Source organism: Rhododendron vialii, chromosome 5a (genome assembly GCF_030253575.1).
Source record: "Rhododendron vialii isolate Sample 1 chromosome 5a, ASM3025357v1".
NCBI classification, from domain to species: Eukaryota; Viridiplantae; Streptophyta; class Magnoliopsida; order Ericales; family Ericaceae; genus Rhododendron; species Rhododendron vialii.
Window position 1 is genome coordinate 39,395,320 of NC_080561.1, and position 15,852 is coordinate 39,411,171.

A 15,852-nucleotide genomic window follows, 5' to 3' on the forward strand; every position below is an offset into this window, starting at 1 on the left:
GAGGGAGTAGTTGTTTATAGACTTGTTTTTTTGAATTTTTGTTAATTTCACTCATTTTTTTTAAAACTATTTATACGTCTCGGTTCTAAATATTAGAAAATTCATGACTAAAATTTTTAAAAGTTCACTAAAGATAAAAATAATCTAAAATAGATAGATCTTTTTCGTATCATTATTTTCTCGTGAATTTTTTCAAGCTTGATTTATTTTTTGTACCAACTCCTCTTATCGAGACAAAATAATGATTCAATGCTGGCCGTGTAAAGAAATGGCAAAAATTCGCTAAAAACTATTCAAATAATATATTAAGTTAGACAAAACCCCTAGCTAGGCTTTCTAATTTCTTTAAGCTATAGGTATGCTTATTGAACAAAAATTCATTGCCAAGAAAATCATTAACCATGTGGAATTTTAAGTTATAATCGGATTACACAATGAGAATAAAACTACGTTCTTATGAACTTAACTTAAAATTAACTTAAATCTGAGAATTTTGTCCTTATTTGAATTTTTTTTACATTTTTTAGTTTTGCGGCAAACTTTTGAGGGTTATTGATTCGTTTCGACGAGAGGAATCGAAAAAGTAAATTCTTTTTACTTTTACCCAAGTATTTTGAGAAATAACAATTTTTAAGTATTAAAAAAAAGAAAGAAAGAAGGTCAATCACTTTTGCACTAAAAAGTGGTTATTTCTCAAAATGCTTGAGTGAGAGTAAAAAATATATATACTTTTCCGATTTCTCTCATCGAGATGAATCAATAACCTACAGAAGCTTGGCGGAAAATTAACAAATACGAAAAAAATTCAAATAAGAACAAAATTCTCAAATTTAAGTTAAGTTCATAAAAACGCAAAGTCAGTTCAGTGAAAATTTCCTGATCACAAGTAGACGCATGACTGCTTGTGTTGCATGTGGTGGTGTTTTTTACCTTTTCACCTCAATAGTATGTCACTATGTCTATGTTGTACGTAGTTAATTTCATGGTACTTGTAACGATTTAATTTATTGTCGTACATTCAGGAGTCAATTGATAAGCATGTCACATTTATTTTTGCATCTCCTGTGCCTAAAAACATTTGTATCTCCATTCTAATACTTGTGCAGTACATAGGCCACGGTTAATTTGGAGAAAAAAAGTAGTTGAATAAAGAGAACAACGAATACAGATATAGATCAAACTAAAGATATTACGGATAGCATTCATTTTTTAAAATTTTCTTGACAACAACTGTGCTTTGATTGAATTACGCATTTTGTTAATAGAGCACTTAAGTCATACCCTCGCCCTAGTCTTGTTAATGGACGGAGTCACCCCAAACGTCACTCCAAAGACTCGAACCCGTGTATTTCTAGTCCCTGGGGTATTTCTCATATATTAATGGTCTAGCTAACAGATTATTAAGATGATAAACATGGACAACAGATCGAAAAAAATAAAATAAAATAAAAACCATTAATGTGGTAACTAATTTCTCATATTTTAGCTTTGTTATTACCATTTAATGTAGGAAATTAATGCCACGAAAACACAATAGTATGAAAAAGTTGTGATTAATAAAATTCTTTTTCGTGAGTTCCTATCACCAAAATCAACCCCGGTGGCACGTGTTAGCGGAACCGATAGTTATAAAACAAGATGCCACATTATTGTTAGCGGAACCGGTAATAATAATAAAAAAGATGCCATATTTATTTTTGAGATGAAATTTCGCTTGAATTTGTTTTATTTCCAGTTGGCCAAGTAGTACTCTGTTCTGAAGTGGGCGACCGGTTTGGTAACAGAGATAAGTAATTAATTCGAACACACCAAGAAAAAGCAACCATTAATGTACATGATGTATGTGTACCTAAAGCTCCAGAAAGAGTACTTCTACGCTGAGGCAAGTAATTAAAAGGCCAATTAATATAAGGAAGGGAAATAAATTTTGGATCGGAAGGGATTTGAATCAAATATTAACTACAGTTAAGTATTTACTGCTTCCTGAGAAGATGCTGAAATTAATTTTTGTTGGATTTCTTCGAGGGTTCCAACCTAAAATCAATTTAATTAAAAAAAATTCTCTCATATCTAACATGGTAGACAGAGTTAAGTCTTGGGTGGTCTCACCTCCTGTGAGAAAATCTTTGTCGCCCGAATCAATCGCTCAACTCTTGGATCTCCTGGTCTGTCACTTCCATGTGCATCCAGTCTGCACATGAGGGAGAATTTAGACTTGTCTCATATTGCTCATTTAAGTCACCCAAGATTAGTTAATATATTTTAGAGGTTATTTTACCTATTGCCGATTGACTTTAGGTTGAAACCCTACAAAAAAAAATTTAACAAATTTGATGACCTAGAACATTTATGTAGTTAGAAGTTCCATCTTAGATAATCAAGAACTCCATGTGAAAGCAACGAGACAAACGTTTGATGATGGCGGAAGCGGAGCAATTAAATGTTATCCCCTTTGAAAAGCGACCTCATTCCATTAACATTTTTTTTCACCTTTTTCACTTTTTTGGTTTTGTCTTTATTAAATTTTTTTGCGTTTGTTAATTTTGTGCCTCACTTTTTTGCTTACGGCACTTACTAATTAGTGGCTCAAACACTAAATCGATTCATTAGTGTGTAACATGTGATCCACTTCTTAGTGACAAGAAAGAGAATTACTTATGCTTATGGCACTTCCCAAACTAAAATTTTAAGCTAGCTACAAAGAACATTTCTAACACCAAAAACTGCCAAGGATGATCCCAATAGAGCATTGCCTTAGCTTTTAGACACCAAAACTTAAAAAAAACAAAAACAAAAAAACAAAAAAAAACAAAAAACAAAACAGAGACAAAAAATCCAAAAAAATCACAATCCCAAACCCAATAAACTCCAAAAATTTCCAAATACCTTTGCTTTTAGGGAGTTTTCTTTACCCACCGTCCACGCAGCTCATAGGCTTTCTTCCAAATGGATATGGTTTCTTTGTTAGACCCCTTTGCTGACACCAAAACTTCAAAAAAACAGAGAACAAAAATCCAAAAAAAATCCCAATAAACTCCAAAAACTTCCAAATACATTTGCTTTCACGAAGCTTTCTTGGCCCAGCTCCCACCGTCCACGATACTTGACAGATTTGAAAGATTTCGCCCGGTAAGGAACATTCCACTCAGCTTTGTTGGCCCAAATTTGAAAGAGCGGTGTCGATCAAGAGAGAGAGAGTGTTGGCCTAGATTTGAAAGATTTCGTAGAAAATTCGAAAGAGCGGTGACGATTGAGAGAGAGAGAGAGAGAGAGCGCCAAATGCCAATAGAAGCAGGTTTTTTTTTATATATATTTTTGTTTCCGACAAAATCTGATTTGGGTAAAAAAAATCGATGACATTTTTGTAATATATTTGTAAGAGTGTGAGTGTTTTCTTAAGAGAGTTAGAGAGCACATATTAATCCTTAGATCAAATGAATCTCAACTCTCCTTTCAATTTGTGTTTGTGTAGTTCTCATACCTTTGTGTTTTATTAGGAAGAAGAGATATACAAAACCCCATTCCCAATGTTCGTTCCTAAAAAGAAAAACAAAGATGCTACTCACACAACAATTCAAACACAACAACTTACACAACCTCTCACATATATGTGGGGCTCATACATAGTAGTGTGTGTGGAGATCACATGCATGTGAGATGTTGTGTAAGTTATTATATTTGAATTGTTATATGAGTATCATTTTTGAAAAAATTGGGGCGGCCAAGAGGGCCCACTTTGAGACTTGGAATCTCGGCAAAAATTGCAAAGGTTGGGTAAAAGTCTTTCGATGGGCGAAATAGAATCAATTTAATTAATTAGAGGCTGTTTGGCGGCTAGCTTCATTTTTGCCTTTTCATTTTTCCATTTTCAAGTTCTTGTTTTTTTTTTGGATAAGCATTTTCAAGTTCAAGTTCTTGTTGTTTGGCTGGGAATTGCAAAATGGGTTCTTGAAGAATGAGTAGTTTTCCTTTTCTAATAGAGAATAAATTGTTTTTCATTGTCGGTGTAAAACATTTATTTTCTCTAAATCAATTGCATTGCGTCATGTCGTTATGTTTTAATAATTGGAATCACTTTTTTAGCACGTGTCGCAATGCGATTGATTTGGAGAAAACAAATGTTTACACTGACGCTATAAAGAATTTATTTTCTTTCTCGTATAAGGACTAAGTTGAAAGCAAGGAGGAAGGAGGTCTCAACAGAAGAAAAGGGAGGGTTTCAAAAAGTACTCCTACGTGTACATATATAATGTACATACTATATATGTATATATAGATTTTGTGAGGTCCACCTCTCTGAGTTCCACAAAGATGATTAGAACAACCCATTATTTTTAAAACTTTTTTTTATGGAGTCCAATAAAAAAATCAGCTCAACACGATATCGAGAAGCATTTTTTCTAAACTTGTAGGCGCGAAACTAAGCAATTAAGTAGTTTCACCCACAAATTTAGAAAAAATCCTTACCAATATCGGGTTGAGCCGATTTTTTACAAAGCTCTATAAAAATAATATTTTTAAAAAAAAAAAGGACAGTTCGAATCATCTTTGTGGGATCGAGGTGAACCTCATAAAACTCATATGTACATAATATGTACAAGCTCATACGTACCCATAGCTTTTTTCTTCAAGATAAGGAAAGAATGTGAGATTTTAATTTTAAAAAAAGAAGATATTTTGTATGTTTGTCGAAAATTCTTATCAACTAGATTTAAAATTCTAAGAATTCCTAGAAGCTAATAAATTGTCTAAAATCTAGTAATTTCAAAGAAACTGTGCTTGAGGTGCTTTTTGAATAGTAACATTTTAGATTTCGAGTATTGCAAAAACTGGTTTTCACTTTTTTGCATTTTTTGCAGCAAGCTAGGATTATCGACTTTTACGTACTGCAGTTTAATCGTAATTTTACAATTTTAGCAAAAAAGTTCGTCTTCTTTTACAAAAATTTGGAATCTATATATAGTCTAAATTAAGCAAAATCTAAAAACTGGTCACACAGCTATCACGAACACCACATGATAAATATGCCTCTCTCTTTTTTTCTTTTTTTTTTCCCCTAACTTAATGAATGCAAGGCGACTAATTGGGTACTTAAATTTAATTATTTTGAATTTCCCCAATGGGCTAGTATACTCTCCATCACATGCACTGTCATGTCAATTGATGTAGATATTTTAGGCTAAACGCCCCGCCCCCGCACGGCGCCCTATGCGAGCCCGAGCCGGTGCGGCCACGTGTCCACGATGATCCCATCCATCTTTGTACAATATTATCCGCTTTAGACGCTCAAAGACCGTAGACTTCCCAGTAGGGTCACCCATCCCTGGATTACCTCAGAATGAGCACGCTTAACTGTGAAATCTCTACGTTCTTTGACCCGTCCACACAGCTTTAAAAGGCCTTGTACAAGTAGAATGGATCATTCCTTATAAATTGTGACCTGCCCCCCTCAACCGGCGAGTAGACTGTCACAATTTACCCCCCTTAAAGGTATAACGTCCTCATTACACAGTGCCCAACAACCCTCTCCTGGGGTCCGTGACAGCAGAGCGCATCTTACTCACCACTTTGCCCAGGGTTGAGCTCTGATACCACCTGTCACGCCCTGACACCACACACCCCCGACCCCACACCGTTTTCCCATATTACCCCCGCCCCCCTCCCTTCCTTAAAGTACCCCTTTAATTTATTTCTTTATTTAATTATTTTTATCTTATTTATTTAATTTCTGTAAATACATTCTTTCTATATTAAAAAATATAATTCAAAAATTAAGTACTCCGATTTTTAATTCAGTTGAACGGGGGCAAAAATTGTATTTTTTTGATCATTTTACTCTAAATGGTCATAATGAATTTTTTACTCTAAGGTCTTTCAACGAACACCCTAAGACTCATTATTTAGTTTCAGAGCTTTCTTAGGGTGTCTATTGAAAGGCCTTGGAGCCAAAAATTTATTACGACCATTTAGGATGAAATTATCAGAAAAATAACATCTTTGCATCGATTCAAACGTATTGAAAATTGAAAGACTTATTATATATATATATATATATATATAGGGAAAAAAAAGAAAAAAACAGTACGATTAATTTTTAACTATATTTTTTAATATATAAACGGTGTAAAAAAATAAGAGTTTCAATTTTCAATCCCTTTGAACCGATACGACGATGTTATTTTTCTGATCATTTAATCCTAAATGGTCGTAGTAAATTTTTGGCTCTAAGACCTTTCAACGAGCATCTTAAGACTCATTATTTAGTTTCAAGACTCTCTTAGAGTGTTCATTGAAAAGCCTTGGAGCAAAAAATTTATTACGACCATTTAGAATGAAATGATCAGAAAAATAACATCTTTGCATCGATTCAAACGTATTGAAAATTGAAAGACTTATTTTTTTAACTATATATATATATATATATATGTATATATATAGGGAAAAAAAGGAAAAAAATAGTCGGATTAATTTTTAACTATATTTTGTAATATATAAACGGTGTAAAAAAATAAGTATTTCAATTTTCAATCCGTTTGAATCGGTACAAAGATATTATTTTTTTAATCATTTCATCCTAAATGGTCGTAGTAAATTTTTGGCTGTAAGGCCTTTCAACGAGCACCCTAAGACTCTTTATTTAGTTTTAGAGCTTTCTTAGGGTGCCCATTGAAAGGCCTTTAATTTAAAAATTTATTACGATCATTTAGGATGAAATGATCAGAAAAATAGTAACATCTTTGCACCGGTTAAAATAGATTGAAAATTGAAACACTTATTTTTTAACTATTATTATTATTATTATTATTATTATTATTATATATATATATATATATAGGAAAAAGGGGAAAAAACAGTCGGATTAGAAAATAAAGAATAAAAGATGTTATTTTTCTGATCATTTCATCCTAAATGGTCGTAATAAATTTTTTGCTCCAATGCCTTTCAATGGATACCCTAAGAGAATCCCATAACTAAATAATGAGTCTTAGGATGCTCGTCGAAAGGAAACAAATAAAGAAAATAATTGAAAATTAGAAAATAAAGAAAAAAAGAAAAAGAGAGAGATTAAAACTGAAAAGAAGTTACGGGGAGGTGTTGGGGTTAAAACGGGAAAGGAGGGTGTGGGGTCGGGAGGGGCATGTGTCGGGGGTGGGAAAAGCACCTCTCATTTTTCATGAGGCAGCTAATTCTCTCAAGTTGGCTGTTGATCTGCATGGTGAGGATCTCAGTCATTAATTTCCTGTTTTATTTCGGATCTATTTCGATGATTGGATGTGTTCACATTATAGAGTTTGTTGATATAAGAACAACCAGACAAACAGAACAGGCGATCGGATACCGATCGATACCTAAACGAACCACATTTATCTGCTAATTAAAAAATGGGCTCTTCACATTACGATCCAGTGCGGTCAATTCATTCTTTCGGAAAATATCCAAAATGGGGCAAAAAAATTAATGGCCAGACTGCGAAAAGGTCAATCGCCGACTTGAGAGAGAAGCCAGCAGCTGCCTCCTATTTTTAACTACTTTAGAACTACTTTACAGATTTTTTCAACATCAACCAGCTGCTCCACTCCAAACTCAAAAATGTCTCTATCTTTTTATCTTGCATGTGAAGAAAGAATTTACTCGGAAGCAACCGAAACCCATGTGAATGGGCCATATACTTTCGGGAAAAATCTAGTGGATATATTGTGGTTGAGGTTTGGAGCTCTTTCTCGAGTACTGTCTAGTGTCTACCCATTGTTTTCGATCAGGTGTGCGGTTCAATCTGAACCGTTTATCTTAATAATCATTAGTTCTGATTGGTTAAAATTTTTATCAGTAAAAATATATTTTTACCGATAAAAATATGAAAATAAATTTGAACCATTAAAAAATATACCATCCGACGGTTGCTACCACTTAAACCGCACATTTGCGATCCAATTTGGACTGAACTGCTGACAAGCCATATTCCATTGTTTTCTTCCCCCTCCTTAAATAACCATAAGCTGTTGCCAACGAGTTCCCACGTGCATGTGATAAGCTTGTGGCTAAGCCATAGCCACAGAGTTGTTGGCTCATTGAATAATATTAATAGAACCACGTGCAGGGATCCCTCCTCTCTCTCATCTGATCTGAATATGCTCACATTAATGGAGCTAGCTTGTACTGTACTATTTAGTTTACTCTCTATAATTAGTGAATTTTTTGGTTAGTTTTTTTGTTAAATGCTCTTTGGGGACCCTTTATTTATTCACTATGGGTACATCATTTGGCGTATACTGAATGTAAATCCAAGGGCGGAACCAGGAATTAAATTTACCTGGGCTAACCCAAATTACATATATATAAACCAAAAAGAGGCAAACTTATATATAAATACGTAAATGTTCACAAATAAATAAAAGAGAAGTAAAAAAAAAATGTACACTATCGAAGTTGTACCCTACGATGTTTCACAGAATAGAAATCATCTATTATCGAATCTGAGTCGATGTCTTGGACAAGATCTCTTTCGATGTACATAATCATAGAGTCCGCTAGAAAATCATCCTCCATTTGTTGCGTAGATCATTTTTTACATGCTTCATAGCTGAAAATGCTCTTTCCGCTGTTGCAAGGACTAGGTTTTTTACACGAGTCCTCAGGTAAGGGCAGTGGTTTTTGAACCCAAGTTGTTAATAAGAGTATACTCCTTACTCACCGATTTTGGAGTATCAGTCTAGCTCTTTCGCCCAATCAATTTTCTTCATCTTGGTCATTCCTTCTTCTGGCCAAAGAGACTTCCGGAGAAAGGTCCGTCTTAAGACCTCAATAGATCAAAGGAAGCCTCATTATTCACCGGTTGAAATCGTCGCTTCAGGTTCGGGCGTTTGTGCGAGGGAGGGAAATGAACGTGGATGACGACAACGGAGGAAAACAATATATGGGGCTGAGGCGTTGTGTTTTTTTTGCTCAGCAATTGAGCTGGGCTGAAAACAAATGGGATGGGCTAAACATAAATGGACTGAAATTTTACATATAATTTTTTTTTTTTTTTGGTTTTTTGAAGCCCACCTGGGCTTCAGCCTATGGCAGCCCACACACACTTCCGCCATTGTGTAAATCGATATTCCTATGAACTGATTTTTTATAAGGACTCTTTATTATTATTATTATTATTCTGATAATCAGGTGGCAGGTGAATTTGTGTAGACCTCGACTGATCGTGAGAAATCATAAATTCACCGTTCACTAGCGGGGGCCCCACTTAAAGGCAGTAGCGGCTTCTTTTCATAACTGTATATCCTTGTTTTCTGACCTAGATAAAAAATACAACGCTAAAAAGATCATATAAGAGCCCATCCATTACCATTTCAATATTCGAACTCAAGTTTAAGTAAAACCCCATAAAAACTCCGATCCTTTCAACCCATAAGAACAACTTTTTAACTTGGAGAAAAGATATTGCTTATAGAATAGTAATACATAACAAAAATCAGAGAACCCGTAGAATTGACAATTTGATAATTAATGTCCTATTTATTTACCAGATTGTAATTGGAGTCCAAGTATGCTTATACTTGGAGAGAGAGAGAGAGTTAGCAGAAAGTTGGTGGTTGGTTTTCATTATGGGATAAATTTTCTGTGTTTTGCACCCTTGCTTTTGTGTCAATGCTATATTTTGATGGGTCATTTTCTATACATCTACTCCAAAAGTAGTAGTACAATAGCAGTAAATTATTTTCCCGAGATGGGTCAGGCGACCCCATATAGTTGAATGTAGCGACACCACTGTCTAAAGGCAGAGTAAATGCTTTTTGTGTACCGATGCAAAAGAGTTGATAACACCTGGGGGGTTTTGTAAGAACTCTAAAGCATTACTATTCTTTCTGTTCCATTTTTTTCGTCTTTTTCGATATTTATGCCGTTCTTTAAACTCTTATATCTTTCAATTTATAATATTTTTCATAATTTTGAAAATTTTGTATTAATTATAGATCTAATTGAGAACTATCAAACAAGATCCATATTGTATATTTTTTTGAGATTCATATCGGAAAATATAAAAGTTTAAAAAACGACACAAACATCGAAAAAAGTCCAAATAAAAATGGAACGGAGGGAGTATTTTTTAACCAATTAAAGGACTACGACCACGAGTACTGTGAGACCCCGAAATGACTTTCACGCAATGTACTACTATACTACCAAATGGCACCTTTTCCTGGGCTCTTTCATCATTTTGGTTGTCAAATATGTAAACTTGGTATATATAGTGCAACCTTAATTTTTCTGCCCCAGTGAATCACACAATGGTTTTCTCATTGTCTCTTGTTACTCCTATATCACAAAAAAGAATAGAACATAGTACTATATAGTAGAGGATTAGATATATATATGTGTGTGGCCCCTAGACAATTCTGGAATCTCAATTGAGGACTCCAATCAAAGAGAGAGAATTTAGGACTTTCACCAACTTGGTAGGAAGAAGTTGGGTGGTCTCCCCATTTCCAGAAGTTATGAACAGATACAGATGGATCAATATTTTTCTTGTGGACATGCAGAACCGGCCTAGCAACCCTGCCCTGGTGGACCTTCTTGCAAAACGACATGGAAGTGCCCCATACCTTCGGTTTTCCTTAATTTAGAGCAGCATCTCCGACGTGGACTGGAGTTGGGATATTCTCATACGTAAAGCTCGATTTATACGGAAATTTTCACATGCGGACAACCTCTTAAAATGCAGATTCTCCTTTTTCGATCGAATTTCAATAATCCGAGCTGCTCAATGTGTTTAAAACGTAATTTTAAAGGTATATGCGAAAAATCAAAAAAAAAAGATTGGGAAAGGTTTGATTCAAGCAGTTTGTTTCTGAACCATTCAATAAAAAACTATTCAGATGAAACCCTTCCGATTCATTTTTTTTGCTGATTCATTTTTCACGAGTACCCTTAAAATCACGTTCTGATCATATTGAGAGGCTTGAATCATCAAAATTCGATCGAAAAATAAAAGAAATAGGGAGGTCTGTAATTTAGTTAAAATGTAGACTCCCTCACGGAAAACTGACTGTATTTGCTAAAGGAGAATTGCATGCGTATTACTAGTAGAAATTTTGCAGAAACTGACGGTCCTTTTTTGCAGCGGTTAAAGTGCCAAAAAGTGTCTAGAAATTTTGCAGAAACTGACGGTCCTTTTTTGCAGCGGTTGAAGTGCAAAAAAGTGTCTCGATACGCCAAAAAAAAAAGAAGAAAAATTTTAAAATCAGTTCAATAGACTGACGATAGTAGGTGTGTGAATGTGTATTAAAAGATATAAAAATGAACAGAAATACGTGTTTTTCTTATTTTTTAGTGTGTTTATCGTCAGCCCAGTGGGCTGACAATAGCAATACCAACAAAAAAAAAACAAAAGTTTGTGGAAGTGTATTCGTGTTTGCGAGAATGTGTGTCGAAATTCTAACTCCTTTAGTGTTTAAGTGGATATCACTCCCTTGATAATTAAGGGAGTTCACGATTCGGGATTGTCTAAATATTAGGCAAGTATTAGATTGAGTAGGTCGTCTTTATTTTGGTCTGTAGCTATTATTATTTGCTTATGCTCGCACTTCTCCTGCAAAACCTCTGCTCCCGTTTAGTTAATCTATGAATTTTTGAAGTAGCAAAAAAAAATTTCTATCATCTAAATTTGGTACGGTTAAAAACATATCAATGGTACCTTTAAAATGAGACTAAAATTCATAAGATAAAAATCTGTGTATTAATTTGGATTGGTTTAGGTGCTGGTGTTGCTCTGAATAGTTAAATGTTCCATATAATTGGATGAAATGCAGACCATGGCAAAGTGTTGGGATTCAATTAAGCATATGTTAATTATTACTAATTGAATTATTTTGGAATGTTAGTTGCTTTTTGTATTTACAATAAATGTATTTTTAGCAATATTGCAGAATAGGGTATAGTTTATGTTAACTTTTTTTGTATTATTCATCATCATATTGAACTTACAGCCCGTTTGTCGGGCAAATAATGTTTTGTGGGATAAAGAAGAAGAGTGGATAAGAAGTGAATACTATAAGGAGTTTGTTTGGAGGGTTTTGGGGGGCATGTCGGTAATTCTTCACACCCGAATAAGCTACCAATGGGGTGTGGGATGGGATAAGCTAAGACCTTTGCAATTGTCTTAGCTTCTCTGAAACAATAAGCAATCCGGGTGTTAAGAGCAAACATCACATAAAGACCAACCCTTCTTAGCTTATCATGGTCCCATCCTTCTCCCACCCTTTTTCTCCCTCCAACAAACAGGCCCTAACAGCGAAAACCGTCAATAGACTCGATACAGCCTAGGTGGGTCAATCACGTGAATTTTGTGTTATTTGTTAATTTGTTTTTCGTTTTTGCATTCATGTCTTTTAGATTTTGTTCGGGGCTCCGTATAATATCGAGATTGCTCCTTGGCTCGAACACCTAAGTTATCAAAAAATATCAAGCAAGCTCTGAATTTTAGTCTACGGACATTATGGGGGTGGCTTACAGCTACAACCGCAATCAAGCCGAAATATCTCGTGATCAATTTTGAGATGGAGACATAACTTATTATACATTTATTCAGTTGTCTTCATATTTTACTTTAAAGGGAACAGCTATTGTGGTCCTGGGGACGCCAGGGCGGCCAAGCCAATTACTAAAACCTTTTGTGTAATTTACAACTTATTAGAGCATCCGTAATGTAATAAGCAAAAGTGAATAATCAAAACATGCCACATCAGATTTTGATTATTTATTTAGAGGTTGTTAAAGTTAGCAATGTTAGATCTCATATTGGTTATTTTTTGCTCATAATCAAAACCAATGAGACCATTGCTTCATTTCCTGAGTTTTCTCCAAACATTTCCCCTTCATTTGATGTAAATCTTTTGAAAAACTAGTTTATGTTAAAAACTGTTTTTATAAAAAAAATATTTGTTCTTGAAAAAAAACAGTGTATTAAACAGTTTTTGGAAGAAAAAAAACAGTTGGATAAATAAATAGTTTATGAAAAAAATGTGAAAAAAAACAGTTTTGTGTAAATACAATTTTTTTTTTATAAAAAGTAGTTTTTAAAAAAATTGAAGAAATAGTTTTTATAAAAAAAATTTTAAAAATTCATTTAAAGACGGTTTTTTTTTTTTAGAAAAAGTTTCTGAAAAAAATAGTAAGAATAGTTTTTTATAATTATTTTTTGAAAATATTGTTGAGAGAGAGAGAGAGAGAGAGAAGATTTTTGTGTAATGATGGATGTACTTAATTGAGAAACTATGGGGATCACTAAATTTGGTTATTGGCAAAAGATTTCTAATTTTGATTATTCAAAAATCAAAATTTGATGAGCTGCTAAGAAGTTGTTAAGTTTGGTTATTCTAATATGAACACTTTTTTGAGCAAATATTGTTAACTTTAGCAACCTTTTGTTTTGTTTATTTCACTGTGGATGCTCTTAAAGGCCTTAGTTGAATCTAAAAGCCTAACTATGGTGGATTTCGGGTTGGTGCTGTGCAGTGAGGTGCACAGTACCGTTTTGCGCACCTCCAAGCTGCTCGGATATGCATTTGACGGCTCGAATCTCATCTCGACAATCAACAATTGAGATCGTTTATTGCCAAGATGAGATCCGAGCTGTCGAATGCACGATCCGACGGCTCGGAGGTGCGCAGGACGGTGCTACGCACTTCATTACACAACACCATCCCCTAATTGAACTATGGTACACCATTTGGTGTGTAGTCCTTCAATTTGTTTACAATTAAATTTTATAGATTCTTAAAAAAAAAAATCAGCTTATTCAGATATTGGCAGGGACTTGATCAATTTATTCACTTTCTTGTATGAGCAACGAAAATCAATCAAGTCACCGATATCCAAATGAGATGATTATTTACAAGGACTCTTAGAAATTTGTTTCAAACAAACTAAACGACTCTGTCTATTTGTGCAGGACTCCGAAGTGGAACCCATACAATCCGGTGTACTAGTGGCTCACCAATTGGTGAACCCATAGTTTTTTTCTTTTTCAATTTAAATTCATACTTTTACTGGCCCCTCATATTGTGTTTTTTATGAAAAACTAATTTTATTTTATTTTGGTTGTTCTTTCAAAAAATTTGTTTCCCTCACATTTTAGAGGTTTTGGTCTTTCCAAGTTTTGAGAAATAGTAGTAGTATCCATTTTTCGTGTGCTTTCCAATTAAGGCAATAACTAATTAATAAGAATGTTTGGCCACGCTTTACACCAAAGGTCCTTTTCCGGAAAGCACCCATATTTTTTCACTATTCCCTTCGCGGGATATGGACAATAGAACTGTTTGGATCAAACACTTATCGATATACGTTTGAGCTGAATTTTCGCAGGGCCATCTATTTTAGCATTTAAACAAAATGAACGGTTTGAATCATCACAATGAGAGCAAGAACAAAAGTGTGTTAAAGTATGTGTCAAATGTAGTGATTAGACAGAGACCTTAGCGACCCTTGTGCTAGGGTTGGCCCTTGGCCCTTTAGACTTGGATAATAAAATTTAGAGAAGTGATTAGATGGAGACCTTAGCGACCCTTGTGGTAGGATTGGCCCTTAGTCCTTCAAACTTGACTAATAAAATTTAGAGAAATGATCAAACGGAGACCTTAGCAACCCTTGTGTTAGGATTGGCCCTGATACGTACTATTGAGAATCTTTTTTCGTTTTTTTAGCTTAGTCCTTCAGACTTGGATAATAAGATTTAGGGAAGTGAGACGGAGACCTTAACGACCCTTGTGGTAGGTTTGGCCCTGATACTATTCGACGTCACTGCAAATTTAGTCGAGATGCGTGTATCCCAGTCAAAACACCCTATTACTATCACAACAAAAAAGATAGACCAAATCGAAGCCCTCTAATTAATACTCCACTCCAATCAACAAGTACCGAACAGACTGAAGAATTAGGAGTAGCATTTATATTGTCTCACCTACTTAATCGGTCTGTTTTTCTCCCTTTCCTTAATTATAAGGGACTTTGATGATCTGATCGAGCAATCACTTTCCTACAAAAACACGGCCGTGACCCATCATCAAACCTAATATTGGGTGGAGAATAATTAATGAATGGGATGACTTAACCCAATTGTACTTACTATCATGGCATGCATTAATGCCCAGCCGAAAGAAAATCAACCATCCTCTCAGATATTATTATTATTAACGTGAACAGTTTTAATATTAATTGAGATGAACAGATCATTATCATTTGCATGGTGCCCCTTGATTCAGACTGAACATTGAAGTGAGATGGGGACATGGAATTTAATATGATGTTATTGGGGGCCAGTTTGGTCTTCTTTATTTATTTATTTTTTTTATCACGAGCGGTACAATAATACAAATATGTAGATTACACTGATTGGGATATTATTAGCTCATAATCGAATGAAGCCCCCAAGTGATATTAATGGAACAAACTAAGGGTGAATTCCTTACCCAAAAAATAATAATAATAATAATAACTAAGGGCGAATTACCAAAATCACTTCCGATGTTTTTGCAAGTTATAGATTATTTTCTCACGTTTGAGAAATTTAACTACCCTATGTCACATAAAAAATTACCCTCTATCGTTATATAGCCGCTTGAAAATTCGGCGAAATTTGTTTGATTTGTTGATTACAATGGACTGCACTATCCTTTAATAGATTGTGAAAGACTACAAAGGTGTGAAAATAGCTTTCATAGACTAAAAAATAAACTTTGCCCGTGTGAAAATAGCTTTCATAGACTAAAAAATAGACTTTGCCCTAATATTATCAGGATTTGATGATATCGTAGAGATTTTGTCGAATTTCCTAACAACAACATCACGACAAGAGAGTAA